This window comes from Podarcis tiliguerta, assembly GCF_965153285.1.
Source record: "Podarcis tiliguerta genome assembly, chromosome: 5".
NCBI classification, from domain to species: domain Eukaryota; kingdom Metazoa; phylum Chordata; class Lepidosauria; order Squamata; family Lacertidae; genus Podarcis; species Podarcis tiliguerta.
In genome coordinates, this window is record NC_139538.1 from 39705589 (window position 1) to 39732681 (window position 27093).

General features: G+C 41.9%; 1 protein-coding gene and 1 long non-coding RNA gene across 3 annotated transcripts in view; one reads left to right on the forward strand and one right to left on the reverse strand.

The window, feature by feature from the left end:
* The window catches only part of HS6ST1 (heparan sulfate 6-O-sulfotransferase 1), a 187074-nt gene that overhangs the window by 141244 nt on the left and 18737 nt on the right, over window positions 1–27093 (reverse strand). The window lies entirely within an intron of this gene.
* LOC310678929 lies at window positions 21731–23123 on the forward strand. Of its 2 annotated transcripts, none has more exons than XR_014512050.1 (2): window positions 21731–22218; window positions 22786–23123. It is a non-coding gene; the product is annotated as an uncharacterized lncRNA (long non-coding RNA). The 2 variants fall into 2 exon arrangements; XR_014512051.1 differs by having other exon boundaries at window positions 21731–22207.

Consider the following 27093-nt stretch of genomic DNA (forward strand, 5'->3'; position numbering starts at 1 on the left):
AAAAAATTTTTTATACCTAGTAAGAATAATAAACCTCCCAAGGGCAGGCTACAGAAAATAAAGTGCAAGAATAATTAAAGCACAAATATTACATGTCATAGCAGGCACAAGGCCTAAAAGTCAGGTAAAACGATTAGTAGAACTAAAAATTATAATCAAAAACCGTGCGGAAAATGAAAAGGTTTTGGGTGGCAGTGAAATTATAAGCAAGAAGACACTAGGAGGATCTCTCTTGGAAGAGCATTTCATAATTTCAGTGCCCCCCTGAGGAGGCCATCTACTTGGCAGCCTCCCATCTCACCTCAGACCAGGAAGAGAGCACCCTCAAAAGATCCTCTAGTGAGGATCTTGTTGTAGGATCAGGCATCCTGTGTCATGATGAAGATTAAAACCAGCACTTTGAATTTGCAGGAAATAGACAAACTGGCCTAGTGCTTGGGTAATATGACCATAACACCTGGTCTCAGGCAGTTAGTAAACTAGCTGTCACATCTGAACTACTGTATTCGAAGGCAGTCCCACATACAGCAAATTACAGTAATCATAACTTGAAGGATGAAACATTTAGGGTCATGTTCGTTCACAGGGGCCTCCTTTGCCATCATTCTGAAGCTGTTCTCCACATATATTTTAAAAGATAGGTTTGAGGAACAAAACATAAACCACAACACACACACTGTATCTATCAACCCTGCTCATATGTTTAATCAAAAGTGAATAAGCCATCTGTCCACATGTGTGTGGTTCTAATTGCTCATTTCAGCTTTTTTTGCGCAGTCTGCAAACAGACCTACATCTCTTTTCTCATCTAGTCCAATTGTGGCACGGGGACAGGGGGAGGGGAATGAATTGGATTAATAATGAGCCAATTTTCTGAAAGACTTTGCCGTTTCCCTTCTTAACAGGTACAGCTACTGGTACGCTGAAAGCCAATTAAATTAGTGATAATTAGCCACCGAACATCAGTGCCCCTGTCAGCTAATTACCAAAATCACCCCAGTGGCATTAAGAACTAGTAGGCTCCTTTAAAGAAAAAAAAAATGCAATCAAAATTATGCATTCTGGGTGAGATGTGCAAATTCTCTTGGGTGCAATCCAGAGAAAGCTCTGAGTATTTAAATCCCATTGAAATCAATGGGGCTTGAATGCACAATTAAGCACTTAAGACCCATTGATTCAATGGGACTTAACTCTGCTTTGATTATGCCCAGTGGAAGCAATCCAGGGAGACCTGTACAAGCAGCAGCTTACGTCCAGCAGGGTTCATATTATCAAAACTAAACACACTATTAAAAAACACAAAAAGTAACATTTGTTTGTTTGTTTGTTTATTAATTAAACACATTTGAGCTAAATAGAAAGAGAGGTGGAGAAATGCCTTACATGGTAATTTTACAAAATCAAGAGATTCAGGAAAGCTACGAAAGGCTTCCCCATATAGTTAGTTTTGACACATCAAGAGGATGCCTTTTGGGTGTTGGGAGAATTCATGGCTTACTGAAATAAATGCTGTCTGCTGTTAGTAGCTAGGTGTACAGAAGCACATTTCCAATGACTCTGTTTGCACATAATGCTAAAACTACAGTTAATATTCCTTGTGGCCACATCAGAAGGGAGTGGAGGGGAAAGTGTGTGAACCTGAGGCTCACCATGGCTTACCCTCCAAACACGAAACCATGGTTTAGTGTGGATGCTGCCAATGGCAACTGTTTGTGTCTGACAGCCTCCCCAAAACAATTCTTTGCACACACCTCATGTGTGTCTCACTTTCTCTCCAGAAGATGTCTTGCCACATCACACAGCAGGGTCTTCACGGCAAGGAACAATGCATCAGTAGCGACAAGCTGGTCATGGTGGGAAACACAGCCAATTTAATTTAACAGAAGGGATTCACATCATGGCGCACAGTTGTCCATTAACAGAACAAACACCATTCTCACCATTGCCACCGCCACCACACCCTGCACTTGGCAATTGAAGCAAATCTTCCATGAAAATACATTTCCTATAATGTCCTGGTCATGGTTGGAAGGAGCTGCAGCACATTTCCATAAAGCCACCATGTGGAAAATTGCCTTGCTGTTCAAATGGACTAATGTGAAAGAATTTCCTTTTTCTAGTTGAGAGCCTCAATCGTTTAAAAGAGACAGAGACTAGAATATTATCAGGTCACTTGCCAGCAACAAGGAAGGGGCCTCCAAATTAAGGCTGCAAATCAAACAGCTTTAAATAAAAAGCAAAACCAAGTTGCACACCACCACCCACTGGAAATAATCATGTATACACAGCAAGCTACTAATCAGAACTATTATTGTCATTACTGGGGCTCATATCAAAAAGTCAGGCCAGGAGCAGCTGACAGACACACTCCTGGGGCATAAAAAACCCCCTGTACCGCCCAACTTTCTACAAACTTTCACCTACTAAATAATGAGAAATGAAAATTAAGTTCTTAACCCGAGCTACCACTGCATTGTGCTTTAAACAACTTACAATCACAGAATATAAACTGACTAAAGCATCAGCATAGATATCACTTCAACTGAGAAACTTTAAAACCCTGAGTACAGTGGTACCTTGGGTTAATAACTTAATTCATTTCGGGAGGTCCATCCTTAACCTGAAACTGTTCTTAACCTGAAGCACCACTTTAGCTAATGGGGCCTCCTGCTGCTGCTGCGCGATTTCTGTTCTCATCCTGAAGCAAAGTTCTTAACCCGAGGTACTATTTCTGGGTTAGTGGAATCTGTATCCTGAAGCATCTGTAGCCCTAGGTACCACTGTATAGGTTTTTCTAAAGTGCAAAGTAAGGTAGACCCTTGCATTCCCAGATGGGTTCCAACAACCCACATCATCTCCTTAAGCATGACTCATTATCGACTCCCCTGATAAAACATCAGCATTCCCAGGAGGCTCAACTTATATTAAATTTTCATTCACCAGAGTCTGATGCAGCCCCAGTAGTTGATTCACACACTCTTACCTAATTGGCTGCCTCAGTTGTTAGAGGAAGCAACAAGGAGCATAAAGGAAGGTAGCTCTATGATCACAAGGGAAGTCCCAAGGGACAGAAGCATCTCATCCCCAGTGACAAAGCATCAAGGTAAACACTGGAGTGAATTAAGCAGGTGATTCACAGACAGGTGAATTAAGCAGCTGTGCAAGTTTAGCAACAGAATGAGGAGAAGGGGCTGGGCCAGGAGGACAGGGCAGTCATCTCTACCCTCATTTTCCGATGAGTAAGTCCAATAAATGAAAGAGTTTTGAAGGAAGAAAGTCAACAGGGGTGTGCGAGCTATCTGGTGTATTGCATAAAATGCAGTGCTATTCTTCTAGAAAAAGAGGTGTGGGAACTCACCATGAACACCTCCCTCATTCTGTTAGAATGGCAATGGCACCCACCTGGGAGGTGCCGGAACTGAGTTCCATCAAGTTCCAGGTGAAAGAAAGCCCCAGTAACGTGTTGGGTGTGCAGCAATCTACCTACGGGACAGAAGTTATGGGTGTCTGCTCAGTGCCATGAGCTCCTGCCTCTCTGGAACAAGTTCATTTCCTTCAGACCAAGAGAGCTGACATGGAGAACCTGAAAGAGGTTTGTGGATTAGGTCTTTGGGAAAGCGACAGCAGTTTCGCACTCTCAGGGTGACAGTGTTTGTGGCTTTTGTAATTTAGAAAAAAAGATTAGGAAGGGAGGGACATGATAGAGGTTTGCAGAAAGTTTCTCTTTCCCATAATCCTAGGCTGCAGGGCCATTCAGTGAAACTGCAAGGTAGGAGATTCAGGACATACAAAAGGAAATACTACTTCATAGAACACCTTGCTAAACAGTGGAAATTTCTGCCATAAGATATGGTGATGCCCACCAACTTAGATGGTTTTGAGCGGGAATTAGAGAAACTCATGATGGGCAAGACTATCAAGGGCTACTATCCACGATGGTTCTGTAGCCTTCCCAGCTTGCTGGGAAACAACACGAGTTGAAAGTGGCTCCTTGAGAAACGTTATGCAAAATCAAGAAGGTGCAGAGGAGCATTCAGTCAAAATAGGAGGCTTGCCAAGGCCTCTGGGTACCACAGACAGATTTCCTACAAAGGTCGGATTCTGCTAGAGCAGGCCAAAGGCATGGAGGGAGATCTTCTCTAATAAATAATAATAAATCTCTATTGCGGTCCAAAGACCCATAGAACAATTTCAAAACAAAATACAGTTAAGACAGCCAACCACAAAAGAGAGAGAAACCAAGGCGGTCATTTTGTTTTGTCTCGAGCTTGATGATCTTTCTTTCTTTTGACTTCCAAAAGAAACTTTGCCAAGGCCAGTGAAATATCATTAGACCGGTCATCCAAAAGATATTTAATATGGGAGGCTTCAGATTTTCCCGGAAGATTTGCCAATAAGGGTTTGATCAGTTGGTCTCTTGCTTGCTCGTACTGCCCACAATGCAGTAAGATATGCTTCATGCAATCGACGTCCTGAGAACATAAACAAAGCCTATTCTGATAAGAAAAGGTCAGAGAAATAATGGATTTGATTTGAGATTTGGTTTGTCCTATTTCCTAAAAGTAACATGTTAACCTATTCAGTAGCTGCATGTACCCATCCAGTTGCATTTGAGCGCCAAAGTTGGAAAGGAGAAGCAGTTTTCAACTAATCAAGAAATTAGATACGCCAACTTCTGAGTTAAGACATTAGGACATGATCCAAATATCAAATACAGCACTAGAGAGTCAAGGCCAAGGCTGGAAGGCCATAAAATTGGCTTGTCTTTTTTCCTTTATTATATCTACTCACAGAGGGCCTTGTCCAATGCCCAGAAGCAAACATGTTTGAATCCGGCTCAAAGAGTCTTGCCCAATGCCCCAATTAAATACTTTTTGAATCAAAGCCAAATTTCAGACAATTTCTTCTTGAAAGGAATCCTTTAGAAGCTTGCGGATAACTTTACACACAAGTTCTTTGTGTGCATGTGTATGGGAGGGAAATCACAGCGTACACTGTCATGCATGAAAACAACATGTGCATTTCTTCACAATTACAATTTGTTAGAAGCCGTAACCACTCTACCAAGGAAGGATTTGTTGTAGGAAGGGGACAGACCAGCTTACGAAGCTCTTTCAGCCTGAGTATAACCATTAGGGAAAGCGAGATGAGCGCTACAACCCCATAGTCGCCTTTGACTGGATTTAACATTCCAGGGGTCCTTTACCTTTACCTTTTACCTACAACCATTAGATAGCCAACAGTAACCAACTCCAACACATTCCTAGTGCAAAACTGTGCACCCACTATCTAGTCTGAAAACATGTCACGTTCCCCCCCCCCCAAAAAAAACACACCCTTTACAACTGGTGGACTTGTACAGAGCTTCTGGTAGCAATGCTCCGTGAATGAAGGCAAGGTCAGCATCTCTAGAAGAAACACAACAAGAGGTCCCCTAAGTCTGTGTGTGTCTCCTCCTTGAAGGACACAAAGCAGAGGCAGCCAGAATGAGGATCCTTCTGAAAAACAAGAGCCTGTCAGATGTTCAGATCACAGAGGGACATAGAGGGATTCAAGCAACCCAAGAGGCCTCTGCTCTAGCCTACTGTTCAAAATCTCTGGCCATATTCTATGCTTTTTCTAACAGAGGAGGGGGAAAGAGCCTTTTGAAGAGGGAACCTTTGAAAAAAGCCTCAAAGGCATGTTTGTGGTTCACCCCATTTAGCCTTTAAATGCCAAGCTATCTTTTGGATGTGGAGGCTCTGCACAGAACAGATCTGACAAAAAATAAAAATCTGTGAAATTCAATAATGAGTTTCTTCCCCCCTTTTTTGAAAAGAAAAGGAAAGAAGAAAACTCTCCCTAGTAAAAAGAAGAAGAAACAATATCGCTTCTGACCATGTCTGCTTCCAAACATAAAAGCTCCCTTGACATCACTGAGGAGAGACAGAAACACCCCCCTCCCCACATTAATACACATGAACCCCAGGCACCACACTTTAAATTACCGAGATCTTAGGAAGTTTATTATGGGGAAAGGAGAACTTGTGAGAAGAACGGAAAATAGTGCGGGCAAGGTTTCTGGGGAGGTTTCTTTTGCTCAAGTAACTTTCACCAGCGGTTATCTGCTTTTTGCACAGGCTTTTCTATCTGTGCTACTCACTCAGTGAAAGTTTAGCTTTACCAGGGTCACTGAGCATCTAAAATATCATTAGAGCAAAATCTAACCCTTTTGCACCCACGTGCATTTCCTACAACTGCTTACCTGCCTTCCAGATTTATGACCTCTCTGCTGCTGTGATTAAAACAATAATGGTTTGTTTTTCTTTCTACTTAAGGCTTGATTCTTCTTCTCCTCCATGCTCTTCTGCAGTGGGTGGAGGCTGTTGAAAGCACCAAAGCATTCCATGCAGCATTCAGTAGCTGGCTACCGGATGCCCTGGGAGCAAAAACCAGAGCCTTAAGTTCTGCATGCAGACGCAAGAGCCCATCCCAAGACGTGAAGGAAGTCACAATTACTTCTCATCTTCCAAATCATCACAATACTGCTTTTGATATTACTTGTTTCCCCCCCTCAAAACGCAAAACTTTGCATAAAGGAATAAAACTCTATAAAGTGAACACTAAAAGTGATTGTGCACTAATTCCCAAACCATCAGATACCGCCCTACTCCCTAACATCTTCCACAGGATCACCATTAAAGCTAGTCAGTTCTTACATTTGATACCATTAATCACCAACAGATACAGATATATCTATACACACACACACATACACTCTTGTGACAATGATGAGATCCGATGGGCATTTATAAGATTGGTCCTCAGACACAGACTCCACCCACTTTTAACAGGGCCTTCTTGGATAAAGCAAAATGAAGTATGGCGCTCTCAATATGTGGATAATATTCAGGCTTTCATTCTTTTCACTTTGCTTTGGTTTTACACCTTGTGCATCTGGCCATGGTGGGACTGAGCGTTTGCATGGAATTGAATCCAGGCAGTACTGAAGTAATAGTGCTGGGCAAAAATGCCTTTCACTGTCACTGAGAGCATTCAGTTCCTTTGGGCATTCCGGTTTGAGGTAATTGACAACGCTTGCTATTTTCTAGACCTGAGACAGGCAACATAGTGCCTCCAGATATTGTTGGACTATATAATATCCACTTTCCCTGACCATTGCCCATGCTGGCTGAGGCTGACGGAACTTTGGGAGTAACCCTGCTCTAGGCCACAAATGGTACTGAGTGCTATCTTCCAGTCGGTGGGAAGCCCACAACCCTTTTTCTCACTGATTCAACAATAGCAACTGCCAAGGAGCTCAAGGTTAGACCAATATAATGCACTCTTCCACGAAGCTGCCTTTGAATTTTGCCTAGAAAAGCCCCAAATGGCTGAAGCTTAATACACCTAATGATTGCCTCTCCCCAGTCAGTCAAGAGCAGCCTCTTAATAGCACGAGCCATACACATGACAGCTGAGACCCACAGAGGACTCTTGGCGGTTCCACCTCCCCTTTGTTGCCAAACTTCCCCCAGAGGCTCACTAAGACCCAAATCTGGGAATTTAATTATTAAATCTAAATTGATAGGTTACCTTTCCACCAAGAGCAGTCCTTGGCACAAGAAAATTAAGGTAAAAAAATTAAAACCCTATCAAAACAACTTAAAACCTAATGTGATCTGGAAAAAAGCAGCAACTTTGAGATAGAAGGCAAAGTGAAATAAAAACCATAAAAGTCTGACAAAGAAATCACCTTTTAAAAAAGAAAAAGAAAATTAATCTCCTAAACTTGGCAAAAATAGCCTGATGCACCTCTCTAAGGCAGAGCTTCCCAAACTGTGTGTTGTGACACGTTAGTGTGTAGGTGTGTCACACGAACACTCCCCGCGCTCCTTTCGGGGCTGGAAAGGGGTTAGTTTAACCTCTGATTTGCTAGTAAAACCCAATTACTGTGTTGCGAAATGATGCCTTTCTAAAAAGTGTGTTACCAACTTGAAAAGTTTGGAAAGCTCTGCTCTACGAAGAGACTCATACTACAGGGTCCCTACTGAGAAGAACCCTCTTGCTACCTAACTTCACTGCTGGTCTTAATTCATACAGAGGTTCATTTAGGAAAATGTGCTCTGTAAGAGAGCCAAGACCCAGGCCATTTAAGGCTTCAGAGTCAAAATCAGCACCTTGTAATTGGTAGGTAGTCAAACCTGTAGCCAGTGCAGGTCCAAAGACCTGGTTTGTTTCAGCTAACAGCTGCATTGCCATATTTTACAGTTTCAAGGGCAGTCCCACATATTGCACATTACGTCAGGTAAAAAATAATCAACAGAGCATACACAACAGTAGACAAGTTTTCAGCCTACAGAAAGTGGAACAGCAAAAAGCTGGGTGGCTGAACACAGCAAACACCCCCCCCCCCCCACACACACACTCAAACTACCCTTGGCACTGGGTGTCTAAGAACTTCTGAGCTATAAGCTTGTTCCCCAAGAAGGAGTCTGACCCCATCAATACCACTGGGCCCACCCACAATAATCAATCTTGTCAGGATTATGTTTCAATTTATTCACCCTCATCTAGTCCAATATTGATCTCAAGCAGTCATTCGCGGAAGACTCTTGTCACACTGCAGAAAGGAAAGGAGAAATACGGCAATGTGTTACCAGCTTACTGAGGGCACCGTGCTCTGCACCCTTGAATAACCTCTCCCAACAATTTCATGTAGATGTTAATAATAAGGGGAGACAATATATAACCCTGAGGAACCTCACAGGACAATTCCTGCTGGTAAAATAAGGGTTGTCTTCAGCACCATTCTCTTTTTTTTTTTTTTTTTTTTTAAGTAATTTTTATTTTTCCACATAAAAAACAAACATAACAATAACATAAACAAAAACAATAACAAACATATAAAATGGACCTCCCCATACCACCCCTTTTCTGCATCCTTATTTCAGATTTTTCAGCAACTTTTTAGTCAAACAATGTATACCTTTTTTTCCATCAATTAAATTTTCTTTAACTTAGTATTAACAGCTGTAGCTCTTTACCTCTTATTGCCCTGAACCTTAGTTTTCATCCAAATTACAACGATTTTTAAGATATTCTTTAAATTTACTCCAATCTTCTTCCACCGCCTCCTTCCCCCGGTCTCGAATTCTGCCAGTCATCTCCGCCAATCCCATATAATCGATCACCTTCGACTGCCATTCTTCCAGCGTGGGTAGTTCTTGCGTTTTCCAATACTTTGCTAGGAGAATTCTTGCTGCTGTTGTGGCGTACATAAAAAATGTCTTGTCCTTCCTTGACACCATTTGGCCCACCATGCCCAAGAGAAAAGCTTCTGGTTTCTTGAAAAAGGTTCTCTTGAGAACTTTCTTAATTTCATTATAGATCATTTCCCAGAATGCCTTAATCTTCGGGCAGGTCCACCAAAGGTGAAAGAAGGTTCCCTCAGTTTCATTACATTTCCAGCATTTGTTACTGGGCAAATGATAGATCTTCGCTAACTTAGCAGGAGTCATGTACCACCTGTAGATCATTTTCATAATGTTTTCTCTTAAGGCATTACATGCCGTAAATTTAACACCAGTGGTGCACAACTGCTCCCAGTCAGCAAGCTCAATATCATGTCCAATATCTTGTGCCCATTTAATCATACTAGACTTCACCATTTCATCTTGAGTATTCCACTTCAGCAACAAATTATACATCCTTGATAGGTTTTTAGTATTGGGTTCTAACAATTCTGTTTCTAGTTTGGATCTCTCCATCTGGAAGCCTATCTTTCTGTCCTGTTTAAATGCTTCATTTATTTGTCTATAATGTAGCCAATCTCTCACCTTGTCTTTCAACTCCTCAAAACTTTTCAGTTTCAGTTGTTCACCATCCTGTACTATAATTTCAGAATATTTAGGCCAATGTGGCCCCATATTCAATTTTTTCACCTCTTTGGCTTCCATAGGTGACAACCACCTGGGGGTTTTACTTTCAAGTAAATCTTTATATCGAATCCAAACATTGTACAAAGCTTTCCTGACAACATGATTTTTGAAACCTTTATGAGATTTTACCTTATCATACCATAGATATGCATGCCAACCAAATCTATTATCAAATCCTTCAAGATCCAAGATGTCTGCATTCTCGAGGCGCAGCCATTCTTTCAACCAGCAGAATGCTGCTGATTCATAGTACAGTTTTAAGTCTGGCAGGGCAAAGCCTCCTCTATCTTTAGCATCTGTTAAAATCTTAAATTTTATTCTAGGCTTTTTGCCCTGCCAGACAAACTTGGATATGTCTTTCTGCCACCTCTTGAAACAATCCATCTTGTCTATTATTTGTAAAGTCTGAAACAAAAATAACATTCTAGGCAATACATTCATTTTGATAACGGCGATTCTTCCTAACAGAGAAAGTTTCAATCCTGACCATGTGTCTAGATCTTTCTTAACTTCTGACCAACATTTATCATAGTTGTCTTTAAATAGATTCACGTTTTTCGATGTCAGATTTACCCCCAAATATTTAACTTTTTTTGCTAACCCCAAACCAGTTTCTTTTTGGAATGCCTCTTTTTCCTCATTTGTTAGATTTTTCTCCAGCACTTTAGTTTTTTGTTTATTCAATTTAAATCCTGCAACTTGACCAAATATTTCTATCAGTTCTAAAACTCTTTTTGTACTAGTGTTCGGCTGCTGTAATGTTAAGACTAAGTCATCTGCAAATGCTCTTAACTTATACTCTTTCGCTCCGAACTGAATTCCTTTTACCAACTGGTCCTTTCTAATCATGTTTAACAATATCTCCAAGACTGAAATAAAAAGTAAGGGAGAAATGGGGCATCCTTGTCGTGTTCCTTTCTCTATAGCTATCTCTTCAGTTACCACATTATTCACAATTAGTTTTGCCTTCTGTTTAGAATATATTGCACTTATACCATTTTCAAAACCTTGGCCTACCCCCATCCCCTGGAGATTCTTTTTCATAAAGCTCCAACAAATGTTGTCAAAGGCTTTCTCCGCGTCCACAAAAATCAATACTGCTTTTCTATTAATGTTTGTTTCCAATAACTCCACAATGTCAATTATATTCCTTACATTGTCCGACATGTGTCTTCCCGGGAGAAAGCCAGCTTGATCTTTATGAATCTCACCTATCAACACTTTCTTAAGTCTTTTTGCTAAAATGTCTGCAAATATTTTGTAATCCACATTTAAAAGTGAGATCGGGCGGTAGTTTTTAACCTGGTTCTTTTCAGTCTCAGTTTTTGGTATAAGTGATATAAAAGCCTCTCTCCACGATTCAGGTGCCCCCTTCCCTTCCAGTATCTCATTGCATACTTCTTTCAATGGTTGTACTAGACAGTCTTTCAAAACCTTGTAATATTTAGCCGTCAGGCCATCTGGTCCTGGAGATTTTCCCAATTGTGTCTTTTGAATGGCTTCCTCTATTTCTTGTTCTGTTATTTTTTGATTCAAAATCAGCCTGTTCTGTTCCGAGATTTTTGGTAGTCCATAATTTTCCAAAAATTCATCTATCTCTTGTTCCTTCACAGGCCCTTGTGAATATAATTTCCTGAAATAACTTTGAAAACAGTTACTTATCTCATTCGGCTTACATATACTCCTTCCATCCTCCTCCAGACAAGTAACAGTGTTCAGTTTCTGTCTTTTTTTCAATTGCCATGCAAGAAGCTTCCCACATTTATCTGCTGATTCAAATGTCCTCTGTCTCATTTGTTTAATTTTCCATTCTATCTCTTGGTTTGTAAGTTCCATATACTGCATCTGATAATATTTTATTTCTCTCAATATTTCATGAGACTTTGGATTGGACCTCAATTTCTTTTCTCCTTCCTTCATCTTTTCCAGGATTCTACTTTTCCTTTCATTTTGTTTTTTCTTCTTAATTGAATTCTGTTGTATCAGGAAGCCTCGCATCACGGCTTTACTTGCGTCCCAAATTATTCTTTTTTCAACTTTTGTTCTTAAGTTAATCTCAAAATAATCTTTCAATGTCCTTAGGGCCTTTTCACAAATTTGTTCATCTCTAAATAGGAAGTCATTCATTCTCCACCTGAAGGATCCAGTTGTTGTCAATTTCATTTCCATCTTCACTGCGTTATGGTCGGAGCAGGTTTTTGGGCAGATTTCCACTTTTTTTATCTTTGCAGCCATCACACTAGATACCCAGATTTGGTCGATTCTTGTCCATGTCATTTTAGATTCCGAGAAAAAAGTTCCCTCTCTTTCGAGAGGGTTTCTAGTCCTCCAAATATCTATTAGGTCCATATTTTCTGTCATCTCAAAAAAGATCTTTGGTAATCTACCTTCTTTAGAGATCATTTGTCTTTGTGCTTTATCCATATTTGTAGAGACCACTCCATTCATGTCCCCCATCATTATTATTTTGCAGTCGAGATAGTCCATCAAAGTCCCATGCAACTTCTTAAAAAATTCTGCCTTCCCGTCATTTGGCGCGTATACTCCAACAACCAAATACTTTTCTCCTTGAATCTGTACTTCAATTGCCAAATATCTTCCTTCTTCATCTTTAAATTTGATTTTTGGATCCAATTTTTCTTTTGCATAAATCACAACTCCTCTCTTTTTGACTTTGTCAGAAGATATAAATTCTTGTCCTAATCTTTTATTCACGAGCAATTTTCTATGTGTCCTGATTATATGAGTTTCCTGTAGACATATCAAATCCAATTGCTCTTTTTTCAAGATATGAAAAACTTGACGTCTTTTTCGGGGATGGTTCAAACCATTACAATTCCAACTAAGAAGTTGCAGTGACATCTTGATTATTAAGCGTTTGTCCCTCCGACTGCCCCAAGTTTGTCTTCTTCTTCAGTTGTTGATTGTGGTAGGCCGTATGATAAGTTTGCTATATCCACTGGTTCTCCCCCTTCTGCTGTTAGTCCTTGTGCCGTTCCTTTCTGCAGGTCCTCCAAATTTCTCTCCAAGAAATCTTCTTTCTCCTGTACTGTTCTTATTCTCACCTTCTTCCCTTTATAGTTAAAGGACAATCCCTGTGGGAACTCCCACCTGAAAGGTATGTAATTTTTCCTCAGCAAATTGGCAAGATCTCTATAAAAGGTTCTCACTTCCAAGATGTATCTAGGAATATCTTTAAAAATCAGAGCTTGAGTGTTCTCAATGACCAAAGCTTTTTGGTAATGCAGGTTCAATATCTTATCTCTCTCCTGCTTGGTTCTTAGGGTAATCAGACAATCCCTTGCCCTTTTAACTTGTTTTCTGCCAAGTCTGAAAGCCGTTGTTATTTCTATTTCATCATCTTCCAAATCCTCTCGCCAATTTTCCAAAATTGCCTCTGTGAGGAATTCCTTCAGGTCGTCCCCTTCGTTCTCTGGAACTTGCCTTAGTTTCAAATTTCGTTCTTTCCTCTGTAATTCCAATAGGGAGAGAGCTGCCTCATGCTCATTCACTTTTTTCTCAATCGGCGCAAGTTTCCCCTGTGTCTCTTCTGCAATTGCCTTCGCACTCGTAGCAATTTTCCTAGTTTCTGTAGATTCCTGAATCAGTCTATTAATAGATTCCGTATTAGTTGTCACAGATGTAGTATTCAAGTCCAGTCTCACTGTCAATTCTGTCAATTTTTTTGTATTTTCTGTGGATTGCTTTGTTAAAGCCTCAAGGGATTGATTAATTTTCAGTAGTGCCTGTGTCATAGAATCCATTGATGCAGCTGTTGAGCTTTCTGGTGCCGGCACTGTTTGGCCAGAAATTGAGGCTCTTTTCTTTTGTGTTACCTTAGTTTTAGATCTGGTTCTTATCTCCTCAGCTGTGCCGCTCATGTCCCAAGGTCGTTCTCACAGGAAAAACTCGCGATGGAAAATCCCACTGTTAGTCACACTTTTCCCCTCTTGATCCTCAAGAGGGAGCAATTAACAATGTCCAAATTCGGGGAAACAAAGAAACAGGAAGCCAAATGTGAAAAGTCCGAAGTCCGCCATTAAAGTTATTAAAAACACTTTTCCTCTGATGGATTTAATTAATCAGTTTCACTAATAAAGTCCCCTTCAAGTTCTACAACTTTATCCAACTTTCCGACTTTTTAATGATGCTCTTAAAAGACCCATTCCTCCCGGTGTTCACTCCTGGCAGGTCGTCCCGGGGGAGTCAGGGCGATGGGAAACCTTGTTTCCTTTTCAAATTAAAGAGTATCTTCACAAGACTGTCTTTCCCCCCCTTCTCTTGCCGATCGGGGGGGAAGGATACATTTGACAGGTCAGGGTTAAAAGTTCAACTGTAACTTTCTTGCAACTGCAGCGAGGTCTGACGTTGCTTTAGATTTCTGCAGTCCGGGGGGGGCAGACTTCCTTATTTTATGCCGTCCCGTTTTCAGCCAAATTTTTTAAAATTTTGTTGTACCGTCTTTTTTCCGCTCTTACTCACGGGTGTTCAGTCCGAATTTTCTTTTCAGGAAGAAATCGACGCTCTCCGCTTATGGCGACGCGGCTTCACTCTGCGAGCTGGGTTGCGACTCTCAGCACCGCGCTCACACCCGATGCCGCTACGGAGCCTTTAAAAAGGCTCTTTCGCAATACCGGGGGGCGCAAAAGGTGCCCGCCGAGTCTCCTTGTTCACAGGCTTCAGCGCCTGTGATTTTAGGGGTCCCCCGCTCGCCGTAGCGGGTCAGACCCGAACTCACAGAGCAGTCCTGCCTCGGAGCTCGAGGCAAGGACCGCCATTAAGCGCTGGCGCCGACCGGAAGTCTCGTCTTCAGCACCATTCTCTGGAAACTTCAGCCAACATAGAAACAAAGCTACTGCAAAGCAGTACCTCTTACTACTGACCTATTTAAGTGGTTCAGAAGGATGCTGTGGTGGACAGCATTGAGAGATCATCAACAGGGCTACACCCTCTGTCCCTTGGCAGTGGCTGTGTGCAGACCAAGGCAGTGTCCAGCTCAAATCCTGGCTGGAACCAAGCTCTTTGTCCAAGAGCACCTGGAGCTCATAAGCAACCACCTGCTCAATCACCTAGGTGAAGATAGGCCATTAAAAACTGGCATCCAGTTTGCAGACACCTGGTTTCAAGGGAAGGCTTCAATAACAACAGTTTGAGCACTGCCTCTTTAAGGACAGCTGGCATCAGTCCTTTATACCAGGGATGGGCAACCTTTGGCTTTCTCACTACTAAGAAAAGCTCTGCAAAATGAGAATGCATGGGAACAGTGGTGAGAGAAAGAAGAACATTTCTTTCCACTGCTACCAAAGAAGAAGTCTTCAAATTATTTCTAAATCATGTGTTATTCATAACTGACTCTAGCTTCCCAGTAAAGCAAGAAGGTGTCTGTGCTGTTACTAGAGGGATTCTATGAACTATTGTGTCAACTGCACAACAGGCTCCCCATTTTCTTCTAGGCCTGTGACAGAATAGCAGAGTCAGACAAATATTCCTGTAAGGCCTCTGGATCTCATCCACATTTATTAGCCTTCAGGAGTGGACCTTTCTAACTGGCCTTCCACCCTTGTAGATGTCATCTAAGGAGCAGACAGCCTGCTGCCCTCCTATGGACTGTAGTGGCCTTCAGTCCCAGCAAACATTGCCAATAGTCCACAACATCTGGAGAGCACCAGGTTGGCAACCCTTGGATTAGAGCTTTAACTCCAGTTTCATCAAAGTGGTGATCTATGGACTCCCACTCAAAGATCACCCCCTATTTTGTCCAGTACCAAAATCTATGCCCAGAATGTGAGCTGCTATACATGTTCTACCTAGCAGACATTGCAATCATGGCTCTGTCTCAATAGCAATCACACCTATTTAAAAAAGGTTATCTGTGTTAACACAGAAATCCCCTAGCAGCCTATTTTTAAAACATTGATGGCTGGCTGTGTTTTACTGGATACTTGTAGCTTTGCTTTCACCTAAGGCTAACTGCCCTGAGATCTGGCTATAACATTCAGTAAGGAGACAGAAGAGTTGCCCTTTCTGAAACCTAATTGGCTGACTCCCCAATCAGCCTCACAGCCTCGAAGGGTTTGGGTCAGGCCCAATCCCCTGCTGCACTGTGTTTATGTCCATCTGTCCTCATTAGGACTCCCCTGTTCCCTATTCCATCTGCCTCACCATGTTCCTCTCATCTCAATTCCCGCCTTGCCTGTGCTTGTGGTTCTGCTGTACTACTTACCTTCCTGGTTATTGGTCCCCTGATCATCTTCCTGACCATAGTAACTAGCTGCCTCTTGAACCAACAAATGGAATGGATCTCCCAGACATGCATCTGGGCATGCTCCCATTTGCTGGCCAAGCTCCCAGCAGCAAAAATTTTCTCCCAGAACATGATAGTTTAGCTCAGTGATTTGATGACAGAAGCACCTGCATTCATACCGTTCTGTACATAACGATCATGCATGAATGAATGCCTGTGTACAGGCAACGAATGTTAATAGTCACACAGAGCCAATAAACAATGACATACATTCTTGAGCACCATCTACTGGGATATTTCCAATTTGTACTGCACAGTGATGTAGACTTCTGGAAGACCAGGTCCCAAAGTAGGCTAATTCTGGATAATTCAGTGAGCCATCATCCACACAGAGCATAAACTGGTGCAACGTTTAATGTCTTTCACCCAATGATATCAGAAAAATGACAGCCCTTACAGTTCACAAGCTGCGGCGTATACTTGCCATATCTGAAAACCAGTTATCAGCAGGCATCCACAAATCCACTCACCAACTCTCCAAGTGTTCCCCTGGTGAGAAGGACAATCAAGGAAGCATAAATTCCATCTCCTGAGCTCTCACTTGATTTGCCCTTTGGAGAAGATGGAAAACAGCAGGAGTTGTCTTGCACTGTTTCTTGTCTTATCCAAATCTCGGTGAGCAAGAGAATGTCAACCAGCCAACCTATTTCTTGTGTCTCTGCCCTGGAGAGCAGCCAAAGAGGTAGGGTCAAAGGGTGTTTGTGGTGAAGCATCTGCAGGGCGCTCTCTTCCTGCTTATTCGTTTCTCTATAGTCCTGGCATAAAGTCAGGGAAATGCCTTCCTTTCTCCCAAGCTGCCTGTAGGTGCCAGAGGACTTGGAGAAAGATGGGGGAAGTGGTTAATTATCATATTTCCTACCCACTCTTCATTGCAAATGTACCGGTAATTCCGCAGGAGGTTACAATTAAAAACAGAACTGCATACACAACACAGTCACTTAAGAAAACAAAGTAGATAGATGATATCCACTCTGGCCCTCAAGTCCAAGCCCAGCACTCCAGCTGATGAAGAAAACCCAGTCAAGTCTGTGCCACCTGTATCTCAGAGGGAAGAGAATTCCAAAGCTAGGGTGCCACCACTGAGAAGGCTTTCCCTGAACTTGCTTTGAAGGAGCATAAAAGAGGCTGGCAGATGAGTTAAGCAATATTTGTGGGCCACCACTTATCCCATTTAGGCATTTTCATCTACATGGAACCGGCTTTGAAAGGTGGTCACCATATTGGCAAAATCATCTGAACACCAAAGATTTCATAGCAAGTTTTCAAAAGAAGAACTGCTCACAGAGCAAGCTTGTCTCAAAATACCCTTAACTGGGGGGGGGGGGGGTCTGTGATGAAGACAGCCAGGAGGGGGCAGAGAATAAGCAAAGACTGAAATGTAATCAGACGCTTTGAAAAAGTTTTCTCCATGTTTGGGAAAGTAATCATCGTGCAAACAACGCTCTTGTTTTTCTCCCTCTGTTGAAGGCCCTTTCATTAACAGTGCCAACAATATTGAGGAAGAAGATAAGCCATATTTCCCGAGATGTTAAAACAAGAAACGAAGGCCTAATTGCATTTCCCCTTATTGTATTTCACCTCTCTTGATCTTGACTGAAACTTCCAAAATATGTTGTTATTTATATTCCATAACATTAAAGCCTAGTTCCTAATAAGGTACTGAATATAGGTTCAGAGTGGATGTTAATGATGAAAAAGGCTTTCCTTCCCTCTGGAAACAAAACAAAAGACGAGGTTGTTTTGAGAGCATACAGAATCAGGCAAGATTCTACAAAATATTGAATATTGTTGTTGTTTCCAAAAGGTACATAGCATGATCGTTTCCCTTTGCCAGTGACACTAAGAGCACTGGGAGGAGAAGGGAAGGGTAGAAAGATATTCTGCACAAAGATCTGGAGGTACCATGACGCCAGGGTGGACTGTACAGGACAGGACACGAGGAAACACTTGAGGGTTATTTCACACATTATTTAATTTTATTGTTAAAAAAAGCTCAACAACCTTTGGGGTGTCCTGCTTTTTCTTTTTGAAATATGGCAACCCTACTTATAGGTCAGATTTCAGTAAAAACCATGTGAAAACCAGAATCACAGACTAACCGTGAAATAATTTTTTTTTTCCTTTTATTGTAAGCCTGGTGACATAGGAAAGTTTTCAGCAAACAGTATTACACATACACACACATGCACATGTCACCTGATGAATCTCTATTGGAAGAGACTGACCTGGCCAGCAGGTGAAACTGACACGGCACGCAGCAGGTAATGACAGCACTGCAGGGAGAGGACTATGATTCTGAAGAATACATAATGAAAATTAGAAAGCACTGCTGGTTGATTAGGCTGCAGCCCTGCAACCTTTAGAAGAAAACCCCGACTCTCTCTCCTCACAAAAGAACAGACATTTTAAAAACAGCTGACGGGGCCATGAATCTCAGGTTAGAACACAAGACACACATTAACAAGCTTAAAATGGTGGGTAGTGATATGAAGTTTTGTGCAGCTGATCAGGAGAATCAGATCCGGGGAGAAATAAATGCTTCCGGGGCAGGGCGGGGGGTGGATATTCCTGAAAAAGAAGAGAATGAAATTGCCCCAAAGTATTCCTTAAACCTGACAAGAAAAGCTGAAAGCACACTTGAATAAGAACCAACTTTAAGGTGGTGGTGGGGAAACATTGGGGAGTTTTTTAGCCTGACATTTTAAGATCTGTATAAACTTTTGATATAACTTGGATCTTCTTATCGTGTTTTCCCCCACTTAAGCATGTTTGCACAGGCTTTTCCCCAGGAGGCTTGCAAAATAGTTTTCAAAAATCCAGCCGGAAAAATCTGGGATATTTGTCAATATAGTCTCATGTATTTGGTGTTACTCTTAATCCGAACAAACATGAGTCACCCTTGATTTTATTTGAGGAATGTCATCTCAGAGCCTGCTCTTGAAATTTATCTTGGAGCAATTATGGCTCTGGTCCACCGACTTCCTCTTCCGGCTCCCATCTTCTCCGTTCGAACAGCTAATGGTATTTTGACTGCACTTCTACGAGTTGCCTTAAATGTTATGATTTAAAGTCCTTGCAATTCCTCTTAAATTGTTCAGGCCTTCCTGGTAACAGTTGCTAAGAAAAATAGCTGAAGAGACATTAGTTGCTTCCACATTACCCCCAGGTCTGGGAACATCTGGTGCAAAGGATGGAAGAAGGTCCCCACATTATCAACTCAAAACAACTTCTCCCTCTTTTCTTGCTTCCTTCAGATTTCAAGGCATTTCCTTCCCCCAAATCTCTCTCCAACCCAGCTTCACACACACACACACACAGACACACAAATCTTATTTTAAGAAGGAACAAATTGAGACACACTGTTTCCTACACATCATTCCTAAAATAACCAGCTGAGATTTTTAGCAACTGTTATTAATAAACCGTTTAAGCTGAGCCTGAAAACGACACCCACCAACTGGAAGTGGAAACGCTGAAAAAGTGCAAAGATGCTTGCCCTCCAAATTCTACACAAGTTTAAGGAAAGATTAAATGCCTAACCTGTTGCCCAGTGTACTCTTGCTACTGTGGAAGAAAATCCCTCTGCCCCATATTCTTCATTGTGGCAGTTCCCTTGGTTAGCTCCTATTCATTTAAAGAGAAATTCCAAGGAGTCCTGGAATTTATAACCCTGTGGGGCTCTGGCCCATGAAAGCTAAAACCACAATAAAATGTGTGAGCCTTTAAGGTGCCACGGGACTCTTTGTTGGTCTTACAGCAGCAGAGTAACATAGCTGCCCCTCTATCATTCATTTCTATGGGGATTGTGCAGGAAAACTTTGCAGTGTATCATACTTGAGGCTTCAAGCTCTTATGCCTTTAATGGTCCAATGAGGAGCCAGACAAGGAGATTAAGAATATCTCTCCCCACCCACCTCCTCTCCAAGGGTGCCCTTAACACACTCTAGTGCTTCCACTTTGCCACAATAATTTGCAGCAGGTTTTAAAAGAGAGGTGTAGAGAGAAAACGGAGTCATGTAAAGGCCAAGCTATAATAACCGAATGCTAGCATAAGCCCTATGCAAATGTGCACAATTACATCCAATAACATAATTACTAGGGTCCGGTTTCTTAAGGTGTGTGGTCTCTGGGCTGTTCACAGCTTCAAGATCCTGTTATTAGTGCTTTTTTGTGCTGGCTGGTGTTTTTAAAAGCTGTTCTCATTTAAACAGTTGCATTTTGAGAAACAGGATGCTATTTTATTTTATTGCATGCAGCCTTGGGTTCATGGAGAGCGGAAGGTGGGATAATTATGTATAATGCACAAATATGCAAACAGGAAAGCCAAGCTTAAATTGTTCCAAACAACGTCTCCCAGGCCAAGTTCAAGATTTGAACTAATGGCTGTTGTTGTGCCATGGCATTTGTTTACGGAGTCTGGTGCGCTGTTATCAACCGCAGGCCGATTGTTGCTGCACCTTGATGTTGCAATCACTTCCACTGCCTGGGAGCCTTTAACCCCCGTCATGAAATTTCATGAAATTGATTTCTGCTCACAACAAGGCCTGAGATTACACCGGCAACCGTAACAAAATTGCAGCTCCACCAAACAGAGTTCCCAAAACAAAGTAAAATTAACAAGAATCTGATCAATTTCAGTACAGCTACTCACAAACTTGTAAGAGCAACTGTGAAATAGCTTTAAAATCACCCATTTATTCTGTTGTTTAGAAGCTGACAAACAGAAGCCCAAGGCACCATAAAGGAGGAAAAAATTAGAGGGGAGAAAACAGTGTAGACATATCTTTCCATACCAAACTTAGCTACTACCTCGACATTCAGATAACAGCAAGATCCTTCTCCTTTACAGTGACAGACCATCATAAGCACATGCAAAAGTTTCCACATTCAATACCCAGCATCTCCAATTAAAAGGATCACCTACAGTCTTCTTCAAACTTGGGTCCCCAGGTGTTCCTGGACTACAACTCCCATCATCCCTGACCATTGGCTGAGCTGACTTGCGATAATTCTCTGCACAAATTTGCAACTGTTTCCTATCAACATGCAAATTGTGTTCCCTTGATTTAGGCAGTTCAATATTATTAGCTGGTCCAAAGTCAATATGGGAACCTAACATCTGGGTTGTTCATGCAAAACCGCAGTTAAGTTTCTAAAATCAAGAGGGAATGAGCACTGGCTGGAAGTCAATATCAAGAGTCAATATCTTAAACCAAAACAAGGAGCATTCAAAGCGTCTAGGTCTTCATGGGCTTTTTGAAAGTTTGCAAATCTTTTCTTTTCAAGATCTGATTACATGATGGCCATGCTCAGAAGCTCTGAGCAAAATCAGGGCACTTCTAAGTGCTGTACAATGTATTTGCAACCTGCTTACAGCCCAGACAATACAGAGGAAGTGCTGCTGTTTCCACACTGCAAATGAATTAAGATAAGTATCTTTGCTTAAGACATTGACTCTTGATATTGACATCCAGTCAGTGCTGTGTCTCTGATTGCTCACTGATGGGCAAGTCTGTTGAAATGGTAAACTAGTGATCACTTGGATGATGGTGTTTTCTTGCCAGTTTAGTTTTTTCAGCACAGAACTGAAACAGCTATCAAATATTCACATGGATACCACAGAATTGTCGAAAGCCTGGGAGAACAAAGAAGTCCTAGCAGGGCACCAAAAAAGGCAACAACCTGGTTGCTAGGCAAGTTTCCATAGAGAGAGCATTCCATAAGAATCCTGGGAATTGTATTTTGTTAAGGATGCTGAGAGTTGTTAGGTGACCCCCTTTCCCTCACAGACCTACCAGTCCCAGCTGTGAGGGGTTTCCTAAACACTCTCAGAACCCTGTTTAAATTGGTATGATACTGCTTTAAAAGTATAGTGCAGATGAGATCAAGGAAGGACCAACAAAAAGGCCGCCTTTCAGCCACCCACTATTGTGGCCACCCTTCAGATTGAGGAGCTACTGTATACAGAGAAGAGCCTTCACAGGTGATCTGAAGGTATTAGTAGGTACATCTGGGAAGAGGTGATCCATTAGATGTAAGGTCATGTAGGGCTTTCTAAGTGAAAACCAACATCTTACATAGGGATCAGAAACTATTCATCAGCCAGCATGGACAATAAAAGACTGGCGCCTGTCCTAAACAGCTTGGGCCCAATACTGTTAGCAGATGACCTCACCTATTGTAGTCTAGTGCACTTGCCAAGAGCAACCAAAGGCTGCTACCTTATTCTGTGTAGCGTAATCAAATGATGAAGCTTCACATACAAGGCCCTCTCAGAAGATGCTTCCCAGCTGTGGAATTCCTTTTCTCACGGAGGATAACTTTCTAGAAGCACTTCAAGTTGTTTTTGTCTGGCTTGGCTTTTGGCTTTCACTGATAAGCCATTATGGAACCATTTTTCTCCATTGTTACGACCATCATTTTGTACTTTGGTATTTTGCATCTTTTGCTAGCTGCCCTTCAGAAAGAAAGGCAGGATAAAGATGTCAAAAATAAGTGGATTAGATGTATACAATTTTAATGACATTTATTCAATATTTTATCGTTATGTTTGATTAACAGCACTGCTATTTTCCTAGACCTCTGAGGAGAGACACAATACACATCAAGATAAAACAACTCAAAGCCTGTGGTGTTACGAAAAGTGCCTATGAAAGGAACATACAGTCTCCAACTTTACATGGTCATTTTAAGAGGCTGCTTCTAATTGGAACATTAAAACATTTGCCTGATGTAGAAAGGAAAGAGAAATCCTGTCCTCACCAGTGAGTTTCTGCTCATCCACTCTAAAAAAGAATCTTTGGGTGACTCTCTGCTTTGAATGATGTAAGAAATAAGAAATAAAAGCAGCAATAAAAATAAAATGTAAAGTCATACAGCACCTAGAACAGCAACAGAAAGATCAGCATGAATGAATCTTTCTTTATTCAATCTCATCCCAATTGGGAAAGCCATCATTACTTTGACAACCCTCGGGTGTTTGTCACCAAGATAGCAGAGTACAAATGTTTCCCTCATCTCATTGCACACTTTGCACAGATCAGCTCTTCTGGGAAGCAAAAGCAAATATTAACCCTTCGGATATTAGCCTAGGGTGATTATGGTAATTTTGAGCCAGTGGCAATAAGCAAACAGACTGATGTTTAGAGTAAGACATGCCTCCAGGCTCTAACCAAGGCCTGCTCCTGTTAGCCTCACTGGTCAAATATCTCAGGGAGTGGCAAATGGACTGCAAAACCAGCAATTGATGGTAAAACCAGTGAAGTCTCATTAAAAAAAACACAACCCAAAACATTTTGGTTGCATATTCTATACAAAAGAGATAATGCACTTAGTTTTCTTTTTATGACAAAGAGATGAAAATATATTCCCTGCACATTTACAGCACACTTGCACTGATAACTGAGTAGCATGAACTTCTTGTTGGGCACAGCTTCCAAAGACAATCAAGTAAGTGGGTGGCAGCTGTGCCACTCTGTTTGGAACAAGGCAGTCAAGCTCCTTATTGCCTCTTAAAGACGGCAGATAGGAAAAGGGATTAATATAGGAGGCTGGGCGCCATGGAATTTCAAGGGGCGCACAACGAACGCAAGAGCAGAGACAGCGCATGCTAGAGAAAGAATGGCCTTGCCCTCTGCTTATCTACACTGGAATGCCTTCAGCAGACACAGAAAGAGGAGGGGGAAGCAGACAAAACAAACAGGCTGTAGGCCACCATGAAGCTACTGAGTGCACAATGGCCCTGATGTGTTGTTGTTGTTTAGCCATTTAGTCGTGTCCGACTCTTCGTGACCCCATGGACCAGAGCACGCCAGGCACTCCTGTCTTCCACTGCCTCCCGCAGTTTGGTCAAACTCATGTTTGTAGCTTCGAGAATACTATCCAACCATCTCGTCCTCTGTCGTCCCCTTCTCCTTGTGCCCTCAATCTTTCCCAACATCAGGGTCTTTTCTAGGGAGTCTTCTCATGAGGTGGCCAAAGTATTGGAGCCTCAGCTTCAGGATCTGTCCTTCCAGTGAGCAGTCAGGGCTGATTTCCTTAAGAATGGAGAGGTTTGTTCTTCTTGCAGTCCATGGGACTCTCAAGAGTCTCCTCCAGCACCATAATTCAAAAGCATCAATTCTTCGGCGATCAGCCTTCTTTATGGTCCAGCTCTCACTTCCATACATCACTACTGGGAAAAAATGGCCCTGATAGCCCATCTCTAATCATTACATTTGAATCCTGCACTTCTGACAAATTTGGGGGTTTTATGGAGTTGCGCCGAATCTGCACAAACGGAGGCTCTTGAAGTTGCCCACCACCAAGTATAGCAGTCAAGTTGGGAAATGCTAAGCATTGTATGCCATAGATGCAACGCCCCAACGGGCACATCAGATTGCCACACTTGAATTTGAGCCAAGAGTAAGATTGGTAGTCACTTTGGTAAATGTGGAATTATATTAAAGTTTGCAATAAGGCAGAGGTGGCTATCTCTTTGGGGTTTTGTCGGTTTTCGGCTGAAGGACCATGTTGAGGGTTGGCATGCCACCCTGGGCCCATTTCCCAAGCAGATGCACACTCACACATGCATGCCTTCTGCAGAGGGGATGGACACAGACAAGTGGTGGAAAAATGCATATGTACATCCATAGTGAGGCGGGAAACAGACAAGCAAACAGACATACACAGAGAGCCGGGGGGCAGGGGAGCTTCTCTAGGGCAGCACCAGTGTAGTAGGGTCTACTCCTGCTCCAGTACTTCCCTGGAGGGACAATAATGCAATGTTTGTTTCCCACAGCAGCAGTGAGGTAGCACTGTCTCCTCCTACACCAGCACAGCTCTGAGGTGAAAGAAGGCCATGCTTCCTTCTGTTTCCTAAGCCTCTCTAAAACCTTGACAAAATGCAGCCAAATTTGGGCAGTGTGGATTGCAGGTCACCAAAAGTCACTTGGGGGCTGGATATGGCTTGGATCAGCTACCCAGGAATTAAGATAACATTACACTAAGTATTTAGGACTTCCTGTTTGGAAACAAACATTTAGATTCAGCTTAAGTGTCCTTGAAAGCAGAAAAGCCAGACATATATGCAGCTGCTGGGTTTGGTTTGTTTGTGTGCATTTCTGAACTATGGTAAACATGGCTTCTCAATTCAGCCAAACTATTATTATTATTATTATTTGAATTTATATACGTACTGCCCTATACGCAGAGGTCTCAGGGAGGTTTGCAAACCTGCTTCACACACCAGTTTCTGGATTTCTGGCTGATGGCAAATCATGGTCCATCCATTTAGACATCTGCCAAGTTCAGCATTCTCAACTATGTTTTGGCATGAAGTCTGAATTGAGATACTCACAGGAAAACTGTAGCATCTGCCAACTGCTGTTCACTTTACTACTGCTCCATCAGTACCTCCCATCCCCAAGGCACTGTGCACAGGAGAAAAAGAAATCTTTACTTTTGGTAAACCTACTAAACTGCTCTCAGGATTTGACGGATGCTGAAAAACAGAGGACACTCTCTTTTAGAAAAGGGCATGTGCAAGGGAACAAAGACAGAATGCAGGGGCCACACACCATACTGGACTATGGCCTAACTGCTCAGAACTCCCTAAAGTAAAGTGAGTAAGCTATGAGAAAGAAAATAAATGCTCAAGCTGTTTTGTTATAGTCATAAATATTTATAGTTTGCAATAATGCTGCACAATAAGAGACCTGTTGTAACATATTTACAGTACTTGACCTCACAAATAAAACATTTTCTCCACTTTTGTCCTGTTGCATAGGAAAGCAGGTGTTAATTATATTCAGTTGCAAAAGATAAGTGTAGAATTCATTATGTTTTTATTCAATTCAGATTTCATTTTCAATCAAGTCTTTTAAGTGACTTAATATAAAATGTGACTTCATTTTAAAAAATATACTTTAAAATCAATTTTATCCACACTGCGTTCTTCATAATTAAACTCTCTCTCTCTCTCTCTCTCTCTCTCTGTGTGTGTGTGTGTGTGTGTGTGTGTGAAAGAGAGAGGGAGAGAGCGGGAGAGAAACAACATCTCCTGGAGTAGTCATGAAAAGTATCACTTGGTTTTTGGAAAGGGTTTTATACTGGAACAACAAAATGTGACAGGAGTGGGAAGGGAGGTGAGAATCCTTTATTTTATTCCCTGACCTCAATGTACAATCCGGGTTTCAAAAACTGAGACACTTCATCTGCTGGAACAGAAGGACCGGACACAACAAGCCCCACCACTGTGACTTCTCCATCTGAGGGTCAACAACTAGGACCAGACCTAAAGGCTTCGTGTGTTTTCCTTTTTCAAGAGTACAGTATATAAAATGCAAACAGTCAGCTACAGATGGGTTACTCTGCAAAGATACTGAAACCAAATCCCCCCTCTTTTTTGTGTGTGTGAGCGCTGCAAATCCTACAGTAGGGTTAGTTTGCTTTGCTGGCTGAATGCCAACCAACCAAATTCCATCTTCTCTGCCTGTCCGACTGTATTTATAAGACTTGGGCCTGTGTCTGCAGTTTTTGACTTTGTTAGTGTGAACAACTGGAGGAGGGGGGCAGGGGCAAAAAACAATCTTGCTCTGGAAATCGGTGGTGCTTTGAACAGCATATGAAATGGGTACCTGGTCTGGTTACAAACCCAGTTCTTAAGAATAGTAACAGGAAGCAACTTGCATTCAAAATACTACCAGAGCGTTCAGCTTCTCTCTCTCCCAAGAAACCAATCAGCAGACTGGCTTCGAGGGAAATAAAAATTCTGTCCCAACCAAAATCTATTTTATCCACGGTAAGAGGTTATTTTTGTATTTTAAATGATCAACAGGAAGAGAGAGATGTAATTGAAAACAAGCCTGAACCAAGCCAGTCCTTGCACTG